This window comes from Echinops telfairi, unplaced genomic scaffold, assembly GCF_000313985.2.
Source record: "Echinops telfairi isolate 266 unplaced genomic scaffold, ASM31398v2 ScPeMD7_23;HRSCAF=83, whole genome shotgun sequence".
Classification (NCBI taxonomy): domain Eukaryota; kingdom Metazoa; phylum Chordata; class Mammalia; order Afrosoricida; family Tenrecidae; genus Echinops; species Echinops telfairi.
The window spans coordinates 42019542-42046509 of record NW_022103920.1 but is presented as its reverse complement, the minus strand read 5'-3'; the positions used below and the strand labels follow the sequence as shown (position 1 = coordinate 42046509).

General features: G+C 39.9%; 1 protein-coding gene and 1 non-coding gene across 3 annotated transcripts in view; both read right to left on the bottom strand.

Moving 5' to 3' along the window:
* The window catches only part of RELN (reelin), a 549393-nt gene that overhangs the window by 403977 nt on the left and 118448 nt on the right, over positions 1 to 26968 (bottom strand). The gene's annotated exons all lie outside the window — the stretch shown is intronic.
* LOC115869317 lies at positions 17816 to 18001 on the bottom strand. Its single transcript, XR_004046129.1, has one exon. It is a non-coding gene; the product is annotated as a U2 spliceosomal RNA (small nuclear RNA).

Here is a 26968-nt window from a genome sequence, read left to right as displayed (position 1 = left end):
CCCAGACGCTATACCTTTTGATAGCCAGGCACCATCAGCTTTCTTCGCCACATTTGCTTATGCACCCATTTGTCTTCAGTGATCCCTTCGACACCCCGTGATCACACAGGTTGATATGTTGTTCCATGTGGGCTTTGTTGCTTCTGAGCTAGATGGCCGCTTGTTTATCTTCAGAGGAATGACATCTTATTCACCATTGAAAACAATAGTTCAAGATCTACCTTGAATTACAATGCCATCTATGATATGACATCTATATCTCCTGTGTATTTTGAGAAAATGTCATTGAAAAAACGACTCCCTCGGAATCCCAAAAAATGGTTGCCATAGTCTTTTGAGCTGACCTCTCTGCATTGAATTGAACTGGCCCTGACGATTCCTCAGACACCACTGTTTCAACTAGACCTTGTCTTTCTGGTTTTCAAAAAGGCATCCAAAAGATACCAAGATGGGAACTTTTCTGAAGCCACCCATTCGTTGCACAAACATGCTTCAACATGTTTTGTTTAGAACAAACCTGTGTCCGAATGCACTGGAACCCTAATGGCAATACTTCTTTACTTCCCTTTCTATGTTTGCATTGTTAAAATGAATAACCCCATGATCCTCAAGCTTCCGATGCTGAACATATGTGTTGAAGCTCAGTTGGGGAAACTTTATCCACCACCACTTGTCTTGCATTGCCCTCACAATTGTGATGTTTGAGCCCATTGCTGCAGGCACTGTATGAAGCCATCTCACCGAGCGTCTTCCTCGTTTTTGCTGACCTACTTTGTCTAGCATGTTGTCCTTTTCTAGAGACGGGATGACCCTTAGTCATCACTTACAATACAGATAAGATCCTAAGTCATCTCTCAAGAAGTTTTCCTATACAATTCATTCCTCTATGTAAGAATAGTGTTAGAAACACCCCCTTTGTCTTTGTGATCTGCCTTCTCCATAGGACTGTAAGTCATGTGTTATAAAATGTTTGTGTCCACAGGCTGTATCATAGTAACATAATACAAGTTCATGAAATAAACTGTTGCAGAATAAAACATTACTATCAACGTCTTAAGCTATCACCGCTATGTAAATGTTGGGAACTATCCATGGTGCTGACAACACTTTCCACGGGATGCCTTATGTTCCACAATTATCCCCACTGACCTCTAACTTTGCTGCTCAGATTTCACCACTTACCCAGTAATTTCCTGTAGGTCCCTAACTAGCTCTGTCCTAACTCCCATTCTTCTCCAAATGGCTATTGTAATGCCAATTACCTTTTGACTAAGGCATTTATTGCTCACCAAATAGCTATATACACACCCCCCCCATCCCCTATCTCTTGACAGCTGAAAAGGATAATGTGATTGAGTAGAAATTAAATATAAATCAGTTGAAACACAATGAAGGATGTGGAGCCCTCTGTGTTCCTTCTTCCCTGTACCAAGATGATGTCACAGGCCACAAGTGGAGGTGCCACAGATACAAGATCAACACGGTCTAGATTACTAAGTCCCTCCACAGAGAACAAGTACCCCGAAGAGTCATTTGACTGTCAAAGGGTTAATTTGTTAACACTTCACAAATGGACGTCCCTGATTAAACAATCCTGTTAAAATAAGTTACCGTGGTTTATTTAGTTTTATTTCTTAACTGGATTATAAATTTCTTGAGAGGGGTAATCTGGACTTATTAACTTCCCATGGTATCCCTCAATAATTGCTTACTAAAAGAATAAACACCCTTCTAAGGTTGTTTTTCTGTGTTCCATAATATTCCCTATTCTCAGAAAGAATGATTGTTTGTTTTACAGCGGTCAGCAAATAAACACTTTGATGAGTGCAGTCTGTATGACAGCAGTCCGAGCCAAGAGTAGGGAGTCAACCTGTCTGGGTTCACATCCAGTTCTGCCATATGTTACGCATCTCCTGAGACCAATTACATGAAATGTTCTGTGCCCGTCTCCTGCACTGTGAAATACAGAAAATAGTACCCACCTCACTGGGCTTCTTAGTTAATATATTCAAAGTATGTAGAATCATGCCTTGCACACACTTAAAAAAAAAAAGTTACTTCAAGCTAGGAGATTCCCATTCACAGCAGCCGTGTACAGCTGCCCCTGTGGGTTTCCCAGGCTGCACATCTTCTCAGGAGCAGAGTCTCATCTTTCTTCCATGAAGAGAGTGGTGGCTTTGACCTTGTGGTTTGCAGCACAATTCGCAGTCCCTTAAGCACCGGGACTTCTCTGCACATAGAAAGTGGCCTATAAATAGACTATTATGACATCACTGAAACTTCTTTTTAACTCATTCACTGCGGTGGAGTTGATTCTTACACACGGCAATCATACATGACAGAACAGAATTAACCATGTGGGCAAACCTTGCAGAAGGAGAAAGCCTCATCTTTTTCCCACGGAATGGCTGTTGGTCTCAAACTAATGACCTTGTGATGAGCACAACTCGTAAAACAAACTCATAGAGTGAAACTTCTTTTTAGATGCCCCAAATGGTTATCCATGCCTTCAGCTTACATTTAATTGTGGTTTTTTTCTTTCTAGGAAGGGATTTCATTCAGAAAATCTATTCCTTATTTTCTTACAAAAGTAGTTAATGCATTAGAAAATACTAACTCCCCCCAAATATAAAAAGTAGACTGCTTAAATGTGTATCATATTACAATGATCAATATGACATACACTTTATGTGTTCACAATAGATATGCCCAATGAAAGTATTGACATCATGAATGAATTAATGATTATAAACTTTATTTCATGTTTTTGTCTAGCTCAGCTGACTCCAGTGCCTGTGAAAGAAATACCCTTTTTATAAAGACAAATCATGAGCAAAATAACTTTTGCACATCATGTATATGATGTATATTATATCCTTTCAAGTTTTATATATATTATATCCTTTCAAGTTTTATTAAAATTGACACCACTGAGGCACTCATTTGTTAAGCAGGAAAATAGGTGTTTTATGGCTCTGGGGGCTACAGATTTACAAACGTACCCTTAGAAATGCTTCAGTCCCTGCATACTTAAAACATATTAGAAGAAGGAAAATACACAAATTACTCATCTTTCAAAAACTGTTAAAATGACTTTGGAGTTACATGGCATATTGATTTGACCAAAGGAAGAGACTGGCATTGTTTGGGTATGCATTCATTTGAAAAATCTAAAAACAGATCCTTCAAATAGTACATTAATCATTAAATGTCTACTTCAGGATTTTTACTGCATAATTTTCATTTATTTACCAATAAATCATGACTGACTTTTTGAGCCCTGTGTGGTTTTCCCTTCTCATTCAAATTCCACCATTCCAATTATCATCGCAAATGAGTATATTCCTGCTGCGTGATTTTTGTAAAGCGTTATGTAGAATTTAATGATTTCGGGGACAGCCCAGCTAATTGACTGAATAATGTGTCCAGTGCTTCTGTTCCACCACACCGTTCACCATGGAGTGTCTGGGGTCTTAAAAGTCTGCAAGGGACCCTCCGACGTCCAATAATTGGTCTCGATTTGCCTGGAGCAACAGAGAGTCAGACACAGGAATAGTGGATAATTGCCTCCATGGACAAGTGCCTCCTATGCCCTGAGACCAGAAGAACTGACTGGTGTTGGCTAACATCACTGAACATTTTGATCAAAGATTATACTGTAGATTTCTGACAAAAGAAGAAAAAAAATGCAACAAAGAATTTCAAATTCTCATGGGCTCGAGACATTCTGGAGCCAAGAAAGCTGAATGAACCACTGAAATTACTGCCCTGAGAGAAATCTTAAAACCAAACAGTAGCTTAGCTTAACTACTAAAAAATGTTTGCCTTGAGAATTATACTTTTTAAAGAACTAGTTATATAGGATCCACATGGCAATGGCAACTAGAAAAATTAGAAAGGAACCTTGTTGTTCTTGTTCTTCTTGAATGCCATGGAGTCAGCTCTGACTCATAACCACCTACATCCAACAGAACTGAGCACTGCACAGTCCTGTGCCAACCACACAGTCATTTGGCTTGAGCCCATTGCTACAAGCACAGTGTCAATCCTTCTCCTGAAGGGTCTTCCTCTTTTTTGCTGACCTACTTTCCCCCAAATAATGTAATTTTCCAGAGAGTGATCTTTCCTCATAATGTGTCCAGAGCACGAGATAAAATCTCTCCATCCTCACTTCTAAGAAGCATTCTGGAGGTGTTTCTTCTAAAACAAATGTATTTGTTCTTCCAGCAGGCCAAGGTACTTTCAATGGTCATTGCCAACACCATAATTCAAATAGATCAAATCTTCTCCTATCTTCCTTATTTGTTATCCAACTTTCACATGCCTATGAAGAAATTAAAAATACCATGGCTTGGGTCAGGTACACCTTACTATTTTCAACTCGACAACCTTGCTTAACACTTTAAAGTGATCCTCTACAGCAAATTTTTGCAATGCAATATGTTGTTTTCTATCTTTTTTCCACATCATATTATTAGACACATTATCCAGACACACCATTCAATAAGTCAGTATTATGCAGAGTTGCTATCACAATCATTTTCAGTTTCTTCCTTCTTGTACTCCTTGATATCGACTCCCAATTACCACCCCCGCCCGTCATACCCCCTAGAAACTCTGATTCTTGTTATTATCTCTAAAGATTTACCCAACCTGATTTCTTGACTGCAGCTGCTATGAGCATTGATTGCAAATCTAAGCAAAATTAAACCCTTGGCAACTTCAATCTTTTCTCTGTTTATCATGGCATTGTCTATTTGGCCAGTTGTGAAGATTTAGGACTGGTTTTCTTTAGTCCATACTTAAAGGTGAAGTCTTTGATTTTCATCAGCAACTGCTTCCTTGTTTTCTTACAAAAGTAGTTAATGCATTAACTCTCAGCACACAAGGTTGTGCCGTCTCCACATCACAGCTTGTTAATAACCCTTCCACCAATCCTGATGTCATGCTATTCTTCATGTAGTTCAGCTTCTCAGACTATTTGTTCAGGTTAAATGCGTATGTGAGGATACAACCCTGTCAAACACCTTTCTTTATTTTAAACCATGCAGTAGTCCCCATTTTTTTCAATATTATCCCTAGTTTGTTATGATCCACATAGTCAAATGTCTTTGCATAGTCAATAAAACACAAGTAATCCTCTTTCTGGTATTCCCTGCTTTCAGTCAAGATCCATCTGAAATCAGCAATGATCTCTCTCATGATATCTCATGAATTTCTGCCTGAATTTCTGGAAGCTCCTGTTGATATACTTTGCAACCATTTTTGAATTATATTTAGTAACATTTTATTTGCATGTGATGGTAATGGTATCCTGTTGAGCTATGAATTTCTCTTGAGCCTGAATTTCTGGAAGCTCCTGTTGATATACTTTGCAACCATTTTTGAATTATATTTAGTAACATTTTTCTTGCACGTGATGGTAATGGTATCCCGTTGAGCTATCTTTCTTTGCAACAGTAAAAATATGGGTCTCTTTCGATCAGTTGGCCAGGTAACTGTCTTCCAAATTTCTTGACATAGACGAGTGAGTGCTTCCAGTGCTTCATCAGCTTGTTGAAACATTTCTTTTGGTGTTCCATCAATTCTCGGAGTCTTGATTTTCACTAATGCCTTCAATACATCTTGGACTTCTTTTTTCAGTACCACCAGTTCTTGATCATATGATACCTCTTGAAATGGTTCAGTGTCCACTAGGTCTTTTGGTACAGTGACTTTGTGCATTCTTTCCATTTTTTTAATGCTTCCTGCAATATTCAATATTTTGCCCATAGAATCCTTCAGTACTGAAACTCAAGGCCTGAAGTGCTTCTTCAGTTCTTTCGGCTTGAGATGGGCTGAACGAGTTTTTCCTTTTGGATTTTAAACTCCAGGTCTCTTCACCTTTTATTATAACACTGTCTTCTTGAGCCACCTTTTGAAAATCTCTCTTCAGCTCTTTTACTTCATAATTTATTCTATTTGTGTTTGGTACTCTATGTTTTAAAGCAAGTTTTAGAGTCTCTTTTAACATTCACTTTGATCTTTTCTTTCCTGTCTTTTTAATGACCTTTTGTTTTCGTCATGTATGATGCTATTAGAGCTCATCAAACATTTTGTCACTAGTATTCAACGCATAATATCTGTTCTTGAGATGTTCTCTAAGTTCATTTGAGGGTCCTGAACATTGTACTCTATCTACATCATTATGATAGGCTCTATTTTGAGAGGGCAGCTTTCAGCTAGGGAACTTTAGGAGATGCTAATTTTATGTTAATGGAGGAGAAACAACTCAATTAATGATGGTGAAAATGGTTTCACAACTGGAAGAATATAATCAATGCTATTGAATTGAACATATAGAAATGGTTGAATTGGTGTTTGTTTTGCTGTGTATGCTCAACAACAATAAAATTAAAAAGTTAACAAAAATAAATAATATCCTACATATATTTTAATTTATATGATGCAACTTATTACAATCAAAACACATCTAGAATTCAAGCTATAAAATAACACAGCATAAAATAATGGGGTGGAGGATTGGACAGAAAGAGGGGGAGAGAATAATTTTCATTTACATCAGGAAATATATTTATTGACCAAAAGTTTTAAGAGAAATTTTTAGCTTTGCCATTGGAAAAAGAAGTCAGCATGTGTTTCAAAAATCGATATGTTCCTCTAAAGAAAGATAACTCATTGCCACTCATGTATTATATCAATATTGGAAGCAAATGGGTAACAAAACTAAAAGACTATGAGTGTTTACAGTATAATGCTCATTGTATTTGTCACTTCAAGATCTTCAAATATGAGGGCAGCATTGAACAAAAGTAAATATTTTATACTATCCTGGTTTGTTACATGCCTATACATCCAACTATTCCTGCACCGTATGTTACTGATTAGTCAGAGTTTAATAATAATATCTTTATAAATAAAGATGGCTCAAGAGGCAAATCAAATCATTTTTCACCTCTAAAATCTGACCATATAGCTAGGAAAGACCATTACCATTAAATGTAGAATTCGCTTTTTTTTTAAAGCACTGAAAGCACTTTTATGAAACCCTAATTGCATAAAAGACTGCGATTACAAAAGCCCAGCCACACAGTCCGCTTTTTCAGAGAAAGCCACGTCGGCCCTGTTAAGCAGGTCTTCTTTTGCATTCAACAAGCAGGCGTGTCACACGGTCTCACCTGGGTGTACAGGGATTTACAAAATACAATTCCAATTACAAGGAACAGGATTTGCACACGTAAGGGCCTGTCCAGAGAGCTGCGAAGGCACCTTCTAATTTGCAGTGTAGCCCCGCGAGGCTGATCACGATTCTTCCCACATCTGGCAAGCGTCAGATGCCTGTTCCCAGCACACCAGGTGGGAGGTACTGAGCTCACAGTCAGTGAGGCTGAGCAGATGATTTACAGCTGACGTCTAAGAGCTCCTTAGAGAACTGCCAAGCAGTGCACTAAATGCTGCAATCAGGCAAATCCAGTCGTGGCAAAGAAGCTTGGCATTTAACAACAGGAATAAAATATGCTAATCAGTTGTTCTACTCCAGAAAAACAAGCCACCAGGGAAGGAGGAAGACAAACCACCTCTTTAGGCTTTGCAGAAGTTTTTGGCTATTTTTTTATTTAAAACAGTTATCGTTAGTTGCTTAGAAAGCCCTGGTGGTATAGGGGATTAGGAGTTAAACTGCAAACCACAAAGTTCAGCAAACAGTTCAAACCCACTATGAGAGAAAGATGAGGTTTTCTGCTCCTGTAAAGATTTAAAGCCTTGGAAACCCGAAGGAGCAGCTCTGCTGTCTGCTAGAGTTGCTACCAATCAGAATCTACTCGATGGCAGTGCATTGGGTTCGGGGAATTCTAGTTCCTAGTTCAGGAGAAAGACTGGGCTTTTCACTCCTGTGAACAGCTGCAGTCTCGGAAACCCACAGGGAGTCATCATGCGTCAGCATTGACTCCATAGCCCTGCGAGTTGAGAGTTACTGCTTCACTGATATTTCTATGCCATTACATCCAACCAGTTGCAGTTGAGTGGAACCCAATTGGTGGACACACTATGTTATATCAGAGGACTATTCTCCATGCAGTTTCCAATCACTGATTTTTTGTTGTTCTAAGTGAATGGCCAGGCTTTTCTTCTGGGTTGACTCAAATCTCCCTCCAACCTTTGGGTGAGCCGCTGAGCATGTTAGCCATACCCATGACAAAGGTCCTTTTGAAAATACTCAGATTCCGTCTATGCCATCTTAATAGAATGAGTATTGTGCAGCAAGTAAACACACTGGGGCGGATGTTAAGGGCCGGATTCAAATTCTGCCTTTGTCACTTAGTTGAATGACTATGAACAGGTGATTTAAATTTCCTAGTGCTCCATTCTCCCTTCCATGCAACGCGGATTACAATAATACTGACTTTATGGAATTATTTACAAGATTAAGTGAGTTACCATAAGCAAAATCTTTAGAATAGTACTTAGCATTTGGTAATACTTAGTAAATGTTAGCTCCTGTCATTTGACATACCCTATTCAGCTTTGACATGATAGCTAAATTTCTAAAATACATAACATGATAATAAAAGATATTAATCAAACCAGATATTTTGGAAGTTTGTAATGGGGATTAGGATTTAGAAGCCTTCAGAAATAAGGCACTTTTCATGGAAGAATTTCACTATATATGTTTGCTTGATGATTTCTAGTTGTAAGCACCTTTTAACAAATCCTAGTATTAGTGGGGAAATATAACTTTTGCTAATACTTAGCTGATTCACCAAGAGCATTCTCTTTAAGACCCACATCAGCACTGTCATTACTGTAGCCTTAATTATACATTCTTATTTCATCACCTTTATTACCCATCACTTTAATAAGCAGAACACACAGATACCCCAGTAGCATGACTGGGGTGCTCCAACAGCTTTAATATTTATTATAATAAGCATTGACAACATAATGGAAATCTTATTTACTAATTAATTGGCCCTGTTATGTCCAACTAGCCGTTGAAATGAATGCCAGCCTGGAGGAGGGCTTGTCTGCAGGACAAAGAAAACAGAAGGATGGAGGTCAAATAGTTTTGTTCTATATTTTCTCAGCTCCTCATGAAATTGGCCAATCGTTGGGTAAACTGGAAAATTATTGGTTTTAGATTTGAAAGATTAACCAAATAAGTTTTAAAATCTAGTGAGGCAAATGAGGGCAAATAAGTAGGAATTCAAGAAATTTTCAGAAGATTTCACAATGCGTGTTTTATGCACTTTGTGGGCATGTGCATAACTCTGAGGTCAGTGCTATCAAAAGAATAGCTACTCTATTTTACCACTATTATGCCTGACACAATTCATCTCTTTAAAGTTTTCATATCTAATTCTTATAATTCTCGGTCCATTTGCCCATACTTCTCTCACTGCCATCGAGTTGATTCGGACTCCAGTGGTCCTAGAGGACAGGGCAGAACGGCCCCGTGGGTTTCTGAGATGTCACTCGTTAGGGAAGTACAAAGCCTCATCTTTTCCCCCAGAGCAGCTGGTGGTTTGGAACTAATGAGCTTACGCTTATCATCTCAACGCTCTATGTATAATATTGTACATTAAAAACACCATACACCAGAACCAATTTCGATTTGATGCAACTTTTTGGCACCTGACTCATGCTTCCTAAAAACCTATAGCTCTATAGGTTATTGTACCAAATCATCACCAAATTTCTGGAAATCCAAATAACTGGGTTTCAGAACATACTGGTGGAGTTTCAGGGTTTATCTAATTTGCCTGCATGCACTAAGAAAAGATTAACGGAGAAGATCCACCAATGTATGACACTGAGACCATTTCTGTCCTTTCAAAATGTGGACAATTACAAGTACATTCCTCACATCCCCATTTAAACAAAAAAATGTCAGATCATTGTGAGTAAACTAATGAGTGGCATCTTCTAAAGGTCCTAGTTTGACTTGTTTTAAACCTGGAAGGCTAGCCACGAAAAATTGACTTGGGCTTATGTTGTTCATTACCTTGTAAGTTTAATGGAGAGCTGCAATATTCCCAGCTATTTCTTTTTTTTAAATCATTTTATTGGGGGGTTCATACAACTCATCACAATCCATACATACTTCAATTGTGTAAAGCACATTTGTACATTCTTTGTCCTCATCATTCTCAAAAAATTTGCTCTCCACTTAAGCCTTGGCATCAGCTCATTTTTCCGCCTCCCTCCCCGCTACCCCCTCCCTCATGAACCCTTGATAATTTATAAATTATTATTTTGTCATATCTTACACTGTCCAACATCTCCCTTCACTCACTCCTCCATTGTCCATCCCTTGGGGAAGGGGTTATATGTAGATCCTTATAATCAGTTCCGCGTTTCCACCCCACCCTCCCTCCACCCTCCGGGTATCCCCACTCTCACCACTGGTCCTGAAGGGATCATCCATCCTGGATTCCCTGTGTTTCCAGTTCCTATCTGTACCATGTACATCCTCTCGTCTAGCCAGACTTGCAAGGTAGAATTGGGATCATGATAGTGGGGTGGGGAGGAAGCATTTAGGAACTAGAGGAAAGTTGTATGTTTCATTGTTGCTACACTGCACCCTGACTGGCTCGTCTCTCTTCATGACTCTTCCATAAAGGGATGTCCAGTTCCCTACAGATGGGCTTTGGGTCTCCACTCCATACTCCCCCTCATTCACAATGATATGATTTTTTTGTTCTTTGATGCCTGATACCTGATCCCTTCGACACCTCATGATCACACAGGCTGGTGTTTTTCTTCCATGTGGGCTTTGTTGCTTCTGAGCTAGATGGCTGCTTGTTTACCTTCTGGCCTTTAAGACGCCAGACACTATTTCTTTTGATAGCCGGGCACCATCAGCTTCCTTCACATTTGCTTATGCACTCATTTGTCTTCAGCAATCGTATCATGGAGATGAGCACACAATGATATGATTTTTGTTCTTTGATGCCTAATAACTGATCCCTTTGGCACCTCGTGATCACACAGGCTGCTGTGCTTCTTCCATGTGGGCTTTGTTGCTTCTGAGCTAGATGGCCGCTTGTTTACCTTCAAGCCTTTAAGACCCCAGACGCTATATCTTTTGATAGCTGATTCCCAGCTATTTCTATCAATAGTAGTAGGTAATTAATAATGACATGACTTTAAAAATTCTCTGAAATAATAACTTGATATCTATTCCTCAAAACACAAGGTACTTCATCATCTCATGAATTTTGGTTAGAAAATGCATTAACATTTTTTACTATATTCACTAAAGTATTGAGGTATTTTAAGTTTTTATTTTAATTATAATGTGTAGGAAGCCAATTACTATATGAAGTAAGTCAGTGAATTAGATCAAACTGCTTTATGGGTCCTAGGATAGTAATAAAAACTGAATGCTTAGATGCAGGAAAACATGTAATGAGGAAGAACTTGTTGAAGAGCTCTCTCAGATGGGAAAGGATTCTCATTAGGATGCAGATAATAACAAACAGCAAGTGCTGTCATTTATTGCTGCTTATTACATGACCTGCAGCTTATTTTCAATATATTCTCAGTACAACTCTATGAAGTAGCAGCAGCGTTATGTTATTCTAGTGGTTGTACTAGCTTGATAAAGCTGATTGTGCATTATGTCCCAACATTGAATTCAGTGACATCACATTGATAGCTTTAAACTGACTGTGATGGGAATATTTACACCACAGGAACTGGCAAAAACTGAAAACCTAGGCTCACTTCTTCTTAGAGAAGTGAGATCTTATAATGAACGAATATTTCCTGACAATGGCTATCAAGGCTACTAACGTCATGAAAGTAGAGAAAACTAGAAAGTACGTGTTTCCTGAATCAAGTTCCCCAAATTATCTATGAAGCAGCTTTGACAGGGGACAATGTGAATCCAACTAACAAGAAACATGGGATCAGAAGGACATGGGATATAATTAATCAACTCCAACACCTAACATCTTCACCAGAAATAACAAAGGGGGGGTGTAATTTAGAAGATGCTTGAGAGACACATCAATCAATCACAAGGTTCAGACTTCATTTGGATTCTGGCTCAAAGAATATGCGGATATGTGGTGGTGGTTGTTACCAGGTGCCATCGAGTTGTGTTCAACTCACCGCAACCTGCGTACAACAGAACCAAGCACTGCCCAATCCTGCGCCGTCCTCACAATCATTATTAGTCTGAGCCCATCGCTGCAGCCACTGTGTCAACCCATCTCCTTGGGGGCTTCCCCTTGTTTACTGACTTGCTATGATACCAAGCAGGACGTCTTTCTCCAGAAATTAGTCCCTTCTGATAACATGCTCAAAGTACAAGAGAATGTGTGTATGTGCGTGTGTGTGTATGAGAGACTTAAAGTTTATTGTGCCAACCTGGCCGATAAACACACATGGGATTAATTGAAGAGCAGAGGGATAAATGGCTCGGTGAGTCTCATCTTTCTAGTTATAGGTCTCTTGCTTTCTGAGCCAGTTCCTGAGCCAGTTCCCTGCTTCAGCTGACAAGGCTCACTTCCTGCAAGACATTCCTGAGGAGAAGCCACAGGGACCTACCCTGATGCAGCCCTGGGTGCTGGAGCAGCCGTGTGGAGACCCCGGCCAGTGCTTATTACACATTCACTGGTTCGGCTTTCCTTCTGCAATCAGTGTCATTGTGAGTGTTTTGTGAGATGGAGGAGGACTTTGTAGATTGGTGTCGGATATATGGGTTAATGTTAGACTTGTGGGCTTGGGCAGCACTGGGTTGGGATGTTTTCTTGATGTACACTTACCCTTTATATAAAACTCTCCTTATACATATGAGTTTCTGTGGATTTGTTTCTCTAAAATACCCAGACTAATACATTATACATATATATATAGAAAGAGAGACATATATATACATACATGCACATTCACATATTCAAAGGAGCTTCAAAAGTGCATGAAAATGGAATTAATTTATAATGAAATTTTGCACAAATTTCTGAAGCCGCTTCATATATACATCCATTGGGAATGAGCACTTACAGGATAGGTATATTTTTTATATTAAGGAACGTTTGTTTTGTTTGGGCATAATAATGTTTGGTTATGTTTTTTGAGTCTCTAATTTTAGAGATTTTTACTGAAATATTCACTATTGGGCTGTTATAATATAGAGAGTTGCATCAAAATCAAGGCCAAGGAAAAAAACAAGTAGATGAAAAGAGTATTATAAAACACTAAGATATATTCATTTTAATTATTACTTTTATTGAAAAGGTAAACCGCATACTAGTTCCTGGTGAACCTCATCAAGGTAACCAACAGTTAAGACTGAGGTAAAAAATAGGTTTTTAATCATCCTTTATACCACAAGTTGGCTCCTGTTTACTGGAAGACAGCTTCCTGGCTGTCTTTGGATGCACAGGCTTAGATTTCTATCCTTTCTCAGTTTTGTTTAAATTCTCCCAATTCTTTCTGCCTTTTAGAGCCCGATCCCTTCACCCATAGGCCCTTATCTAGGAATCATGATGTACGTTTGGCTTTTACCTTAAAATGACGAGTTTGCACAGTAAAACTGTAATTTATATTTTCATTTCAATAGCATTGTACTGGGGACTACCATGTGCTTTGCAGTGAGATGAAAACGGGAGCCACAGGTCAGAGAGCCTACAAGGTGGGAAAAGTAAAAGAGGTGGGGTAAAGAAGAGTGGGTCGGGGAGGGGACGAGAAAGCCAGGTCAAGGCATAAGGGAAGAGGCCAATCCACAAGGGAATCGCCAATCCCAAAACTGCCCATTTCTCTGCTGGCACCTTTACCCTCCTGTACACACATATCAAAAAATATCCAAAGACTCAGATACTGCTACAGTATTTCAAACTCCCTGACAGCCAAGGACTTTCTGATGCAGACAATGAAAGGTCAGCCTTTCTGTACCTTGGCGGGGAAAGCCTTCGTGTTTTGTTTTGTTTTGTTTTGTTTTGTTTTGTTTTGTTTTACTTCTTCCATTAGAAAATTTATACCTGCATTTATTCCACTCTGTTTCTTGGATTTCTTACACACTGACCTTATCCAAGAGAGTCTGGAGTTATGACCAGAGTGGCTGATGGAAAGCCTGGAATTAATTTATGAGTTTACCAATAGCAAAGTTTAACTATTTTTGTGTCCCTCAAACTTTCAGATTTTCAATCTTTCCAATGCCTATGCTTTCCTTCACCTTACAGACATACTCAAGAGAGACAAAATAGCAATGAACATTTTTACTTGATCTTATCTCCTCGTCAAAAAACCATTGTACTTCCCAACTTTATGGGAACGGTTCTGATCTTAAAGGGTTGGAGGGAGCTATAGAATTTATACGGACAAGTGAAAGGGCTTACTTAATGAAAGCCATACATTTAAGGGTGAGAATCTGGCATCTATTCAAGCTCATAGCAACGTTTCTTGGGAATGGAGGATCGAGCAGGCTAGACAGCTAACAAACTGAAACAGCAGTGAGAGACTAAAAGGAAGACACGTTTCGAGAACCTCTTTACCCAAAATATTCAAACAGGAACGCCCAGCAAAAGAGAATGCAAAGAAAAAGCAGCGATGCAGGATGCCAGTCGTGGTCGGCTGTGCAACTAAGAAGAAAGAAGTCAGCCATTTTTTAAAATCGTTTTCTTAGGGGCTCCTACAACTCTTATCACAACCCGTACATACATCCATTGTGTAAAGCACATGTATACATCCATTGCCCTCATCCTTCTCAAAACATTTGCTCTCCACCTAAGCCCCCGGCATCAGTTCAGAAGTCAGTCATTTTGAACAAAGTGTTGAGATGACTGTGACTGGGGAAATGCTGAAAGAATGAACAAAGGAGGAAAAACAAAGTCTCTGCCCAAAAGGCAATCTTACGCAGCCCATGAATGACTCACTGTGCTAGCGCTGAAAAGGGCCCTGCTACCATTTACTTCGTGTCCTCCTTTCTGCACAGGTGAGGAGATGGAGACCTAGGAAGGCGAGGTGACTGTGCAGACAGACAAGTCACGAGTGACACTGCTGAGGCTGGACCCCAGGTCTGCAGAGCGCAGGCTGCTGTGGCTTGAATGCTGCACTCCTGCGTGAGGGAGAGTGGTCCTTTGATGGCTGCCTAGCAGTGGTCTCCTTAACCACAGCTTCATGGGGCATGCATCCTTGGAGTTTTGAGGAAGATTTTCTGCCTAAAAGCAATGGAATGGGGCTTAAAGTGGGGGCCTCTATGGGGCTCTAGGTTCACTGCAGAATATAAAAGGTTGTATAAAGACTTTGTCCCATGGGATTTCATTAACTAGACCACCAAGATTTATATCCTCTATCTGTGTACAGTGATCTTTTTCAAGGCACTTTTCTGTCCACTTCTTCACCTGAACTCCCCCTGAGAGTGGTAAAAAGGCCATATTAGACTCATTGTACAGATGGCAATGCTTCATTTAAACATTGCATGGTAGAGTGACATCTTACACCTCACATAAGGTAAAAGCATTTGTAATCAATATTATCTCTAAATATCTCCCAAGTTGCTCAGTATTGGCAGAGATTGTTGTTCTGTTAGCTGAGTACATCTGAGATTTCTGGCTTGCATTAAAGTGCAGTTTTGTGCAAAACAGATGCATCCTTAAACTATATCGTTACACGCAGCCCAGGGGGATTTTCACTCTATCAGAACCATGCAAGAGCTCAGACAGCTGAGGACACAATAGATTCGTGCCTCCTGACTCACCATTACTCAGCGGTGCGTGCTCTTTGACTAGGCGGTGAATAGAATCATCATTTGCACCATTTATTTCTCTGTCTTCTTATTTCAACAACTAAACGGCACAATTCCACTGTATGTGGCACGCTCAGGGTCACAAGTTGCGTTAGTCTTGTATTTCAAGGCCTTGAAATAAATTGTATTTCAAGGCCCTATCATGGGGGTTCGGGGGCCGGAGGAAATTCATACGCAGTGAGGCAGAGAGTAGAAATTTCTGAATTCAGAGTCAAGATACCTTGATTTAGCACCAACGCTGCTATTTCAAAGTCACGAAGCCTTGCTAAATTTACCCAACTACTGGATTTGGGTTTCTTTGCCTGAAAAATGAGGTTAAATATTGTAGATGTTTTATTGATGGTATAGTACATAGATCAAGTAGCATAACATATATTAAAATAGTTCATAAATCAGAAAGTCAGAGTGAAGCATAAGAATTCTTATACATGCACTCTCTGGAAACAAAGAAGTAGATATGACTTTGTTTATTAGTCAATTAGAGAAAAATTCATTAGCATTTTGCAAGTACTGCCTTAATAGGTTAATATATTTCACCTACTAAACAATACCAGGAGATATGCAAAACTGTTTCATACTTTGAAATTAGGTAACTGTAGCTAAAAATGAGAGATGACTGAAATTAGATGACTTCAAACTCACAGCCTTAACAGACTCAAACAGAAACTCACTGCCATTGAGTCGGTTCCAACTCATGGTGACCCCACAGATGGTGCAAAAGTTCTGCCACCGCGGAGTGAGTGACAGTTTGTATTTACCTTTAGAAATTTAGCTAAACATTTCAGTGTGGTCCTTGTTACGAAATAAATATGATTTATGCACTCTTATTTTTGCAGACAGTGCACTCAAGCCCTGAGGCAGTACCTTCATTTAAAAGTGAAGCTCAATAAGCCATATTTCCCAGTTTGATAATAGTGCCCCAATATGTCAATGCTTAAAAGAAAGATTAGTTCATTATATTGCCTTGCTGAAAAATAAATGTCCACATACAAGTTTGTTGTGTTCCCCGTGGGCAGGAAAATATGAAACCATGAAGTCTCTGCATCGTTTTTTCCCAAAATATATATTACACGTCATCTTAAATGTGCTGGATCAGAGTCATTGAACCTTCTATGCAACTATTGCATTTAAATTAAAAAGTAACTGGGAATATCCAAATATGTCCTAGGTGAAAAACTGGCATGTCTTTCACTGACATATGTAAGTTAATGGTTGGCTCGGAATTTGTACCTTTGAATATGCTATTGTAAAATCAGTGCTGCTCCTGATTTGGTGTATTTTCTTCTTTCACCTGAAATGTAATCTCTTCTTGGCTGCAGGAGCCCATTGTGTTTAGTAACTATACAAACAGATGTATTCTTGATTTCATTTCACAGAATAGTGAGAGGGGGGAAGCTACTAATTTTCTTTCTGTGATCTGACATTGTGTACCAATCACAAACTGCCTAATTCATATTCCAAACCAGAGCAGACCCCAGGCAACGCCGTGAAGTCAGCCAAATTTGTCCACTGTGTCCTCCCACCTCCCCTTTCAATGCCTTTTTTCCTCCTGGCGCCAAGTGCCCTCCTGCTCGGTCCAAGTACTTGACAAAACTCAAAGCTCTATTTTGAGAAAAAAAATTGGCCCTACCCAAAGGGACCCCTAAGGCCACCCCCATGCTTAAGAGGGATGGTGCTCCACATGGACATGAATACAGACAGCGGCAGAATTCTCATAACAGAAACCACCTGCGTCTCTGTTACCTAGAACATAAGGATCCCTTTGCTGAGTAGTAAAACAGGGTATCGGGGACTGTGCAAGCCAGAAGTTTGGTTGACACACTGGATATGCAGAGAAAGCTTGTTATGTTAATATTTGGGGTTTCCTAATCTCTCTTCCTGTGTTAAAATAAATTTAAGTGGCAAAACAATGTTTTCTAAACCTACCTCCACAAAATCATGAATTAAATATATTTTCTTGAATTCTATTTTATAGAAATTATTAAATCATTTACTCACTTTGGGAATTGTTTCTCTATCTTTTTAGAACCTTCAAGTACTAAGAACGTGTTCTTAATTTTTTTTTTTTGCACCGGTCCTGGAAATACTGCAATACCAGGTCGACGCGTGGAGTGGACGGAGCAAGCTCCTAATCCATCTCCCTGCTCCAAAAACTAATTTACTATATTGTCCTTGGATAGAGGACGTATCAGGTATTAAACTGATAAGAACAGATACTACACATGTCCTTAATTTAATGTCATAAATTTCTCCCAGAGTTTAGTGATAAAGAGACGTGACCACACATCCGAATAAGAAGTGTCCCTCCCCCACTAATCAGAAGCAAGAGCTGAAAAACTAGTATGTTCCCTTTGGGCCGGGCATTTTATAAATCTCCAACTCTGATTTTAGGCTTGCCCATTTCTTAGTTCTTTCTATTTTGTGCCATGAATTCTGATGTTGTTAAATGGAAGTTAGATAGAGCTGTGTAATGGAGTATTCTAAATGTAGATAATGAATATATCATATTAAATTATAGGTAACCATAGATATTTTATATATATATATATATATACTTAAAGTTGTTATGGCTTATTGGATTAATCCTTATACTATACTTTATAAAACTCAAGTCGTATGGAGCCATGGTGGTCTACAGCAGGTCTGCCTTGCAGGCATGTATCTTTAATAACTGCCTTTTAGTCTTTTTGTCCACACCTACCATTGAGAACAGAGAACTCCATTGGGAAAAGCCCATCCACAGTAAAACCCTAATCTTGCCCCCTCAGACTTCTTTTTGCTTCCCAAGCTCAAAGAACATTCAAGGGGGACACAATTTCTATTCCTTGAGAATTCTGAAACTGTCATTTTACATGGTGTAAATTAAAGAGTGTAGAATTCTTTCAGCAATGGTTTGAGGGATGGAAACATCACCTTTGGAAGTGTGTAGACATAGATGGAGGATATGTCAGTAAACAACAACTCCAATGTGATATCATTGTTCAATAAGGGCTTCAATGAATGTGTTGCAATACTTTTTGGCTTGCTTCCACACAGTAAACTTCTGATGATTTTCATAAGTAAATGGTTACAAATTATAAATAAATAATAGCTATAACATTTACTTTTCACTATTTACCTTATCAGTTCTACTTATTGAGGTGCAAGACACAAGTGTCACACAATGTCTCCCGGCCCGGAATTTCTAAAGTGCAAGGCTGTATTTATCATATTAGAATGATCACACTTTCACAGATGTCTGGGTCTACAATTTCAGAACGGAAAGTCAACTTACTGGTTACTGACTCCGTATGGAAGCTGACAGGAAAAAGTAGAGGGACCTTAAGCTGAAATAGCAAAGCCTCCCAGAGAAATCCCGTTATAAATACCTTTATTATAAGTATCATGTGTAGGTCAAAACAGACTAAAATAGAAAGAAGGTGGATGCCAAGCAATAAACTGTCATTAGCAACTATCATGTCATTAAAATATATTTTCTTTCTTTCTTTTCAGTCCCGGGATTTCTCTCTAGACTGAAATGCATACTTTTAGAGATATCTCAAAGTCTGTATCTTCCCTGCGATGTCTTTCCTTAAAATTGCAGCCATCTGGTTGTTCCTTTCTCCCCAGTCATGAATGCACCATGAACCCTCTATGTAAGCCAACAGAGACTGGCTTTCTTGTCTTATAACTCTCACGTTGTTTCTTAAGTGCCTTGTCTTTCCAGGTAAGCGAAAAGAACCCTAGAATCTAGGACTGGGTCATTCACTTCCTTTGTACGTGACACCGCGTGCCACTTGCGATACTGAACCGCAGGAAGTGCTCAGCTTCGATGGAGCTGCATTGAGCTGTACGGTTAAAGGGAGGCAATGGCAATAATGACTAGCTGGATTGACACCATGGCTCCAACATCAACAGCTGTGAGACTGGCACAGGACGAGGCAGGCGTGCGGTTCTGTTGTACCCGGGTCACTATGGGTCAGAACAGCATCTGACAACAATAGCAGCACAACGTCATGAATTGAAGCCACTGGGCTTTCAAACGGAAATGCTGAGGAAGTTTCAGAAGAGTTGTGACTAGGTTAGGCCCAAGGTCTGTGTCAGGAAGATACATGGGCTCCAGTACCTGGGGCTTTGAATGGGGTGCCCTACTTAAAAAGGGGGGAAAAGAGGAAGACTCATGATTAGCTTGGAGCAAGACTCAACACCAAAGCATAGGCCAAGCCACACTGCCAAAATGCAAACCTTCCCCTAGAATAGGTACGAGCTTCCAAGGATTTGTTCACCATTAGCCCATTTGAGCACTATTTTACATCTTCACGATAATGTGATTTTTCTTAGTTGTGTATTTCTGTTAAGCCCAGTAAGCCCCCTGTGTATGTGGCCCTATCTTTTTCCCATCTGCCCTCCTCCCACCCCTTGCCACAGCCTTCAAAATGTGTTTTTGGCATGAAAACCATCTTTCTTAGCCTTTTCTTTTGTAACAGTGGTGCCATGCAGTAACCGTCTGTAGGAGATGGATTAGCTTTGTTAAGGATAATACCTTCCAAATCCGTCCATGTCATGCGGTGTTTAAGAGATAATGTTCCATTGTGTGTATGTACTAGAGTTTATTTATCTATTCTCTAGAACATCATTTCATCTGTGAATGTGAAGGTATCCTTCCTTGACAATTTAATTCCTTTGTATATTTCAACATTTCTAAATAGCAAGATAAGGGAGTTACATCACCAATGTTTTATCTATTTTATTATTATTAGAAATAACAGGCACAACCTTCAAGATTTTGCATTACTATAATCGCTTATTATTCACACCCCAACCAGGCTACATGAACATATTTTGAAATCGTAATTTTCAAATGGCTTAGCAGGCTACTTTTTGAAGTATTGTTTAATACATTAAATATGTACAATGAAGAAAAAAATAAATTAAAAAAAATATGTACAATGTATGCAATAGAGATTTAATTAATGCATTATCATTCCAAAAAGATGCTAGATACTAAACACAATAAGCAAACTTAATATGCGAGGTTAAAACTACCCCACAGACATAAACCTATGACCTACTCCTCAAATGACCACAGCAAAAGAAAACGCCAGCACAGAAAAGACGTCCAACTTCTCCTCTGGGCAGAGTCTGGGATTGTCATTGACTGCCACCCACTGAAACTCAAAACCCTGAATCTCTCTTTAAGAAGGGATGCGTGAAATCACCTTGAGACCTGCTAGATGAAATATCCTTGGAGAAAGATGATTCTGAAGAGTTTCAAGAGACGTGGGGTTTAAGTACCTGTGAGAGAGAGCCTCTAAAAGTCGATGCAACGTCACAGAAAAGCCACTTTTCAGCAAGAATTCTTAAGAAAGTATCCTAAAGACAACATCACCACATGAACTCCCACAGTAACCACGGTGTCCCGTGGCAGGGCAGCTATTTCTTTGTTTGATTTTGGACTCCTAAGAGACTATCGATTCTACTTTCTGTGTCACCTGTTCTTTGACAACTGGTTATTATTACTGATATTTTTTTAGGAAGTCTAACAGGTATTTCACTAAAGGATTCAACGAATAATAAAATGCCAAAATATGTATTTTCTTTATCCCCTGACTCCAAGTAGATGTTTGTTTCATCCTCTGGGGACAGACAGTTGAGAAAGGTTGTATGCAAGGGCAAGCCAACACAAGATAAAGATACAGAGCATTAATTTTAGGATTTACCTTATCATCAAAGGTAGGAACCCAAGGAATGTAAAGTGCTGTTTTCTTCAGTTACAGTTACTTTCTGTACTTTCAAAAGTATCTATTAGATAATAAGCTTTTGTTCACACTTAAATATACATTAAAAAAATAAACAAACTCACTGCCACGGAGTCCAGGCTGGTTCATAGATACTCTACGAGACTGTTTGATTCCAAGACTAGAACTCTTCACGAGAGTAGAGAGACCCGTCTTTCTTCCTCAGAGCGGCTGATGGTTTTGAACTGTTTACCTTGCAGACCTTGTAACCACTACCCCACCAGGGCTTCTCTAAGTGTCCCTCTCTCAAAAACTCACTGCCTTCGAGTCGATACTGACTCATGGAGACCCCTCTGTGGATTTCCAAGACTGTAACTGCTTATGGGAATAGAAAGTACAGTCTTTCTCCTGTGGAACTGCTGGTGGTTTTGAACTGCCAACCGAGTAGATCATAGCCCAACGTGTTACCACTACACCACTATGGTTCCATTGAAATGTACATATGTACAAGTTTCCTTACTATTATTATTATATTATTGAATGATGGATTGTTATAGGATTTGTAAGAGCCCCCCAATAAAATGATTAATTAAAAAAAAGAAATGTACATATGTCTAGAAATACTACCAAACATGCTATTACTATTACTAAGCTTTTACTGCTTTCTTATCATCTACTGACCTTAGTGATACTTTGCAGTGACCCTGAGCATTAACATGGTTGACTGTTCTTCACCTTGTATAAATGCGACCTACTAAATCTCCAACTTAAAAAAAAAAAAGTAGCGCTTTTTTTCAGAAATTTACTGAGTGATGCTTAATGCCATCTTTTTTTAAAAAATGATTAAAAACACAAAGAATTCTCATGTTGTATGATAAAACTTGTTTTCTTAAAAAATAAAACTTTACCACCGATTTGGATCACTTGTTGTTCCCTTGTCCCTGTGTTAGTTAACACCACTACCTCTGGCCCAAATTGGTGGTGAGGAGGGTGTGGGAAGCCTGGTAGGGCATGATCAAGGGTAATGTAACAAAAAGGAGTTGCTGAAACCCTGGTAGGGACTGAGCATGATGGTGGGACTGGAGGAAAGTCAAAGGAAATAGAGGAAAGAGCTGGGAGGCAAAGGGCATTTATAGAGGTCTGGATAAACACATGTACATATGCAAATACATTTATACATGAGGATGGGGAAATAGATCTATGTGCCTATATTTATAGGTTTAGTATTAAGGTAGCAGAAGGACATTGGGCCTCCACTCAAGTACTCCCTCAATGCAAGAATACTTTCTTCTATTAAATTGACATTCTATGATGCTCACCTACTCGACACACCCGCTGAAGACAAAGTGGGTGAATAAGCGAATGTGGTGAAGAAAGCTGATGGTGCCCAGCTATCAAAAGAAACAGTGTCTGGAATCTTAAAGACTTGAAGGTAAACAAGCGGCCATCTAGCTCAGAAGCAACAAAGCCCACATGGAAGAAGCCAACTTCTTGTGATCACAAGGTGCCGAGGGATCAGTTATCAGGCATCAAAGAACAAAAAAGCATATCATTGTGTGCTCACCTCCATGATACGATCACTGAAGACAAATGGGTGCATACGCAAATATGGTGAAGAAAGCTGATGGTGCCCGGCTATCAAAAGATATAGCATCTGGGGTCTTAAAGGCTTGAAGGTAAACAAGCTCAGAAGCAACGAAGCCCACATGGAAGAAGCACACTGGCCTGTGCGATCACGAGGTGTCGAAGGGATCAGGTATCAGGCATCATCAGAAAAAAAATCTTATCATAGTGAATGATGGGGGGAGTGCGGAGTAGAGACCGAAAGCCCATTTGTAGGCCACTGGACATCCCCTTACAGAAGGGTCTTGGGGAGGAGACGAGCCAGTCAGGGTGCAATGTAGCAATGATGAAAAATACAACTTTCCTCTAGTTCCTAAATACTTCCTCCCCGCCCAACCCCCACTATCATGATCTGAATTCTATCTTTCAAGTCTGGCTAGACCAGAGGATGTACACTGGTACGGATAGGAACTGGAAACACAGGGAATCCAGGATGGATGATCCCTGCAGGACCAGTAGTGTGAGTGGCGATAATGGGAGGGTAGAGGGAAAGTGGGTTGGAAAGGGGGAACCGATTACAAGGATCTACATGTGACCTCCTCCCTGGGGGATGGACAACAGAAAAGTGGGTGAAGGGAGACATCGGACAGGGCAAGATATGACAAAATAATAATTTATATATTATCATGGGTTCATGAGGGAGGGGGGAACGGGGAGGGGGGGGAAATGAGGACCTGATGCCAGGGGCTTAAGTGGAGAGCAAATGTTTTGAGGATGAGGACAATGAATGTACAAATGTGCTTTACACAATTGATGTATGTATGGATTGTGTTAAGAGTTGTATGAGCCCCTAATAAAAAAAATTTTATTATTAGAGACCACTATTTCAATCTTTAAAATAGACAAAAATGATTCATTATTTTCATTTACTATTTCCACCACTTCAGAAATTTATAGATTTAGAAAGAATCAAGGTCACTTCTCGGGCTTCACTTGACATCACAGTGCTGATGTGCAGACTCCCTTGCTCACCCTTGGCCTCCTAGGTGCCCACCTACCTAGGTGTCTCCTACACTTAGCAGTCTCTTTCCAGGGTCTTTGGAAAGATCTTTTTTCTGCCCTCCCTAATGATTGGTACTACAGAGCTCAATCCACAGTGGACTTCCATTCCATTGTCAAGGTAATCTCATCCACTCTGGGGCCTCAATTTAGTCCATGATCAGACCTGTATCTCAAGCCAAGAGCCTTCCCTGACATCTCACATTGAACATTTCTACTTAAATATGCCAAAGTGTTTGAAACTGAGCCCATTTCCCCTGATGGATTCACTGTCAGCAGAAGCCCCACTCCCTTCACCTAAGTCAGAAACTTGAGCATTATCTTTGACACCTCACTCTCCCTCAATGCCAACTTCCAAATCTACTCATCTTTACAATGCACACACTTCTCCCCATTCTCTTGATCATCAGCATGGCTCAGCAGGCTGCATCGTTTCTCACTAAATTACTACCAAAAGGCTCCCTGCTCCGTTCCTGCACAATTCAGATCAATTGCCAGCATCCTGGTCCCTGAGAGATCTTTCTAAAGTGAAAAATGGTCAAATGACTTGACTTCCCTGCTGAAATACCACCAAAACCCAAACTCCCTATATGGCCTGCAAAACCTTTCAAGGTAGATGATTCCAGCTTTCTTCTCAGGATTCCCCCCTGCCCTCTCCTCTCTAGGACTTCTTGAAATTACGGTACATACTCGAGTGTAGCCGAGTTTTTTAGCATATTGTTCATGCAGTTTTTGTGGTAAAATTAGGTGCCTCTGCTGATGTTCGTGTCGGCTTATATCGAGTACATATGGTATTACTAAATGGCGCACTCTTCCCTGCCCTGTCTTCAGGCCTTGCCACATTCAGGTCCCTCTCCTTTGGCAGGTCACCCATTTAACTTCTCCCTCAATTCTTCACACACAATTAAACATCCTTCATGTCTCAGCTAAGAAGAAACCCTGTCTTCTGATGTGCTCCTTTCCTATGCTCACTAAACCTTTACCTACGGTTTGCAGCTAACGGCTTAGAATGAGCCACTGATGCTCTATGAAACAATGGGTAATAAACACATCTCTGCTGTCTGGAAGGTCTGGTAGTGAAGTGGTTACACGTGGGTCTGCTACCTGCAAGGTCAGCAGTTTGAAAGTGGTAGCCACTAGGCTTTCCGTTCCAGAAAGGTTACGGTCTCAGAAGCCCACAGGAGCAGCTCTACACTGTCCTATAGGGTCACTATGAGTCGTCGTTGACTCAATGGCAGTGTGTTTGGAGTTCGAAGCTGTCTTGACGGGACCCCTGGTCGTTCAGGAGGTTAGACATTAGGCTATTAGCCAAGGGAGAAGGGTGAGCCTGCTTAGTCCTGTAAATATTTACCGTCTTGGAACTCCAAGGAGCGGTTCTACTTCCACTTGGTCACTAAGAGTCAGAATCAACTCGACAGCAGGGGGTGGGTTTCACGCGTCTTGAATTTCAGACCATCTGAAAGATATCATCAACCCTGCCCTCATGAAAACATGCATTATCTGCATGCTTACGGTGCTGAGCCCTGCACTTAGAAAGACAGCTTCGTTATCTGTGTGCTTTTGAGCCCAAACGCTCTCTTCTGGTTTTGATTTCCAAATAGATTATATCTCTTTCAAAAGCACTCATGGAATAATTGAGCTAATTGCCTAACACAATCCCTGATACAGATAACATTGCTGTTATCCCTGCATCCTCTGTTTCACAAGTCGGGCACCAACAACTGAAGCTTGTGGGAGTGTGGAGAACATCTGTGCGCTTGTGCAGGTTCTGATGTTTCTATCAAGGGCTGTGGGGTTGCCTACCCCCCAAGGGAACCCAGCTACACTCGCATATCCAGTCAAGGGATGGTGCACCATATGTAAGCTTTCTAATGCCAAAACATTTGTTCTATTTTGATTCCAAAGGAGGAGAATGACCTGCCCCAACACCAGCACCCATGCTTCCTGCACCACGGGAACCTCTCTGACGGGTGTCGTCATTCCAAACACTGACCCGGCCAACATTACCCTGAACAGATGGTCCAGTTGGCAACATTGGCATTGTCTTCTTTTTTGCAGTTTCTCACAGGTGCTGGGAGTGGGTGGGATACCTCTGTGTTTTCTAATGTTTTGATAACCTTGACTGCCGTCTTTCCCGTGGGCCAATTTTATTTTGGATGCAATTCTAAGTTTTCATATTTGACAACTGAAGATACTGACAGGAAAAATAAAAATGTTTTTCTAAAAACTGATCTTCCACACACATAATCATCCAGCTGGCTCCTTCCCAGTCATCATTCATTTCCTTTCCCCGGGGCCATTTTTCTCACCTACCTATCAGTGGAGTGTTTATCAAAACATCACAAAAACTGCTGGTAAGTGTTTTCCACAAGCTGGGATTTAATACTACACTGTACTTAAACAAGACATTCCTTCTGATGTGAAAGATTACAAAAATATAATTATTTCTACCCCATGTTAGCCAAGGCCAAACTCATTTGTTCTTCATCTGTATAACTTCTAGACTATAAACAGATGGCTTATTTTAAAAGAAGGCATTTTAACATATACCATCTCAAGTAGAAAGGTGGCAAATCACATCTAAAGAAAAAAACCTTACACGTGCTAGGTGTAATGCATAAGTAGGTTTTATTTAGAAATTGAAAAAAGGTTTAAAACACAATTAAAAATTTATACATGCAAAATACTTCACATCTTGTTTTATTTTTCAGCTTTTCTTTCATTTTTAGCCTGCGGTTGCAATCACAAATCATTACTATTATAAAGTCACTAATTCAAGTGTCAGGTCTAAGGCATCATCAGACCAAAAAATCTTACCATAGTGAATGATGGGGGGAGTGCGGAGTGGAGACCCAAAGCCCATTAGTAGGCCACT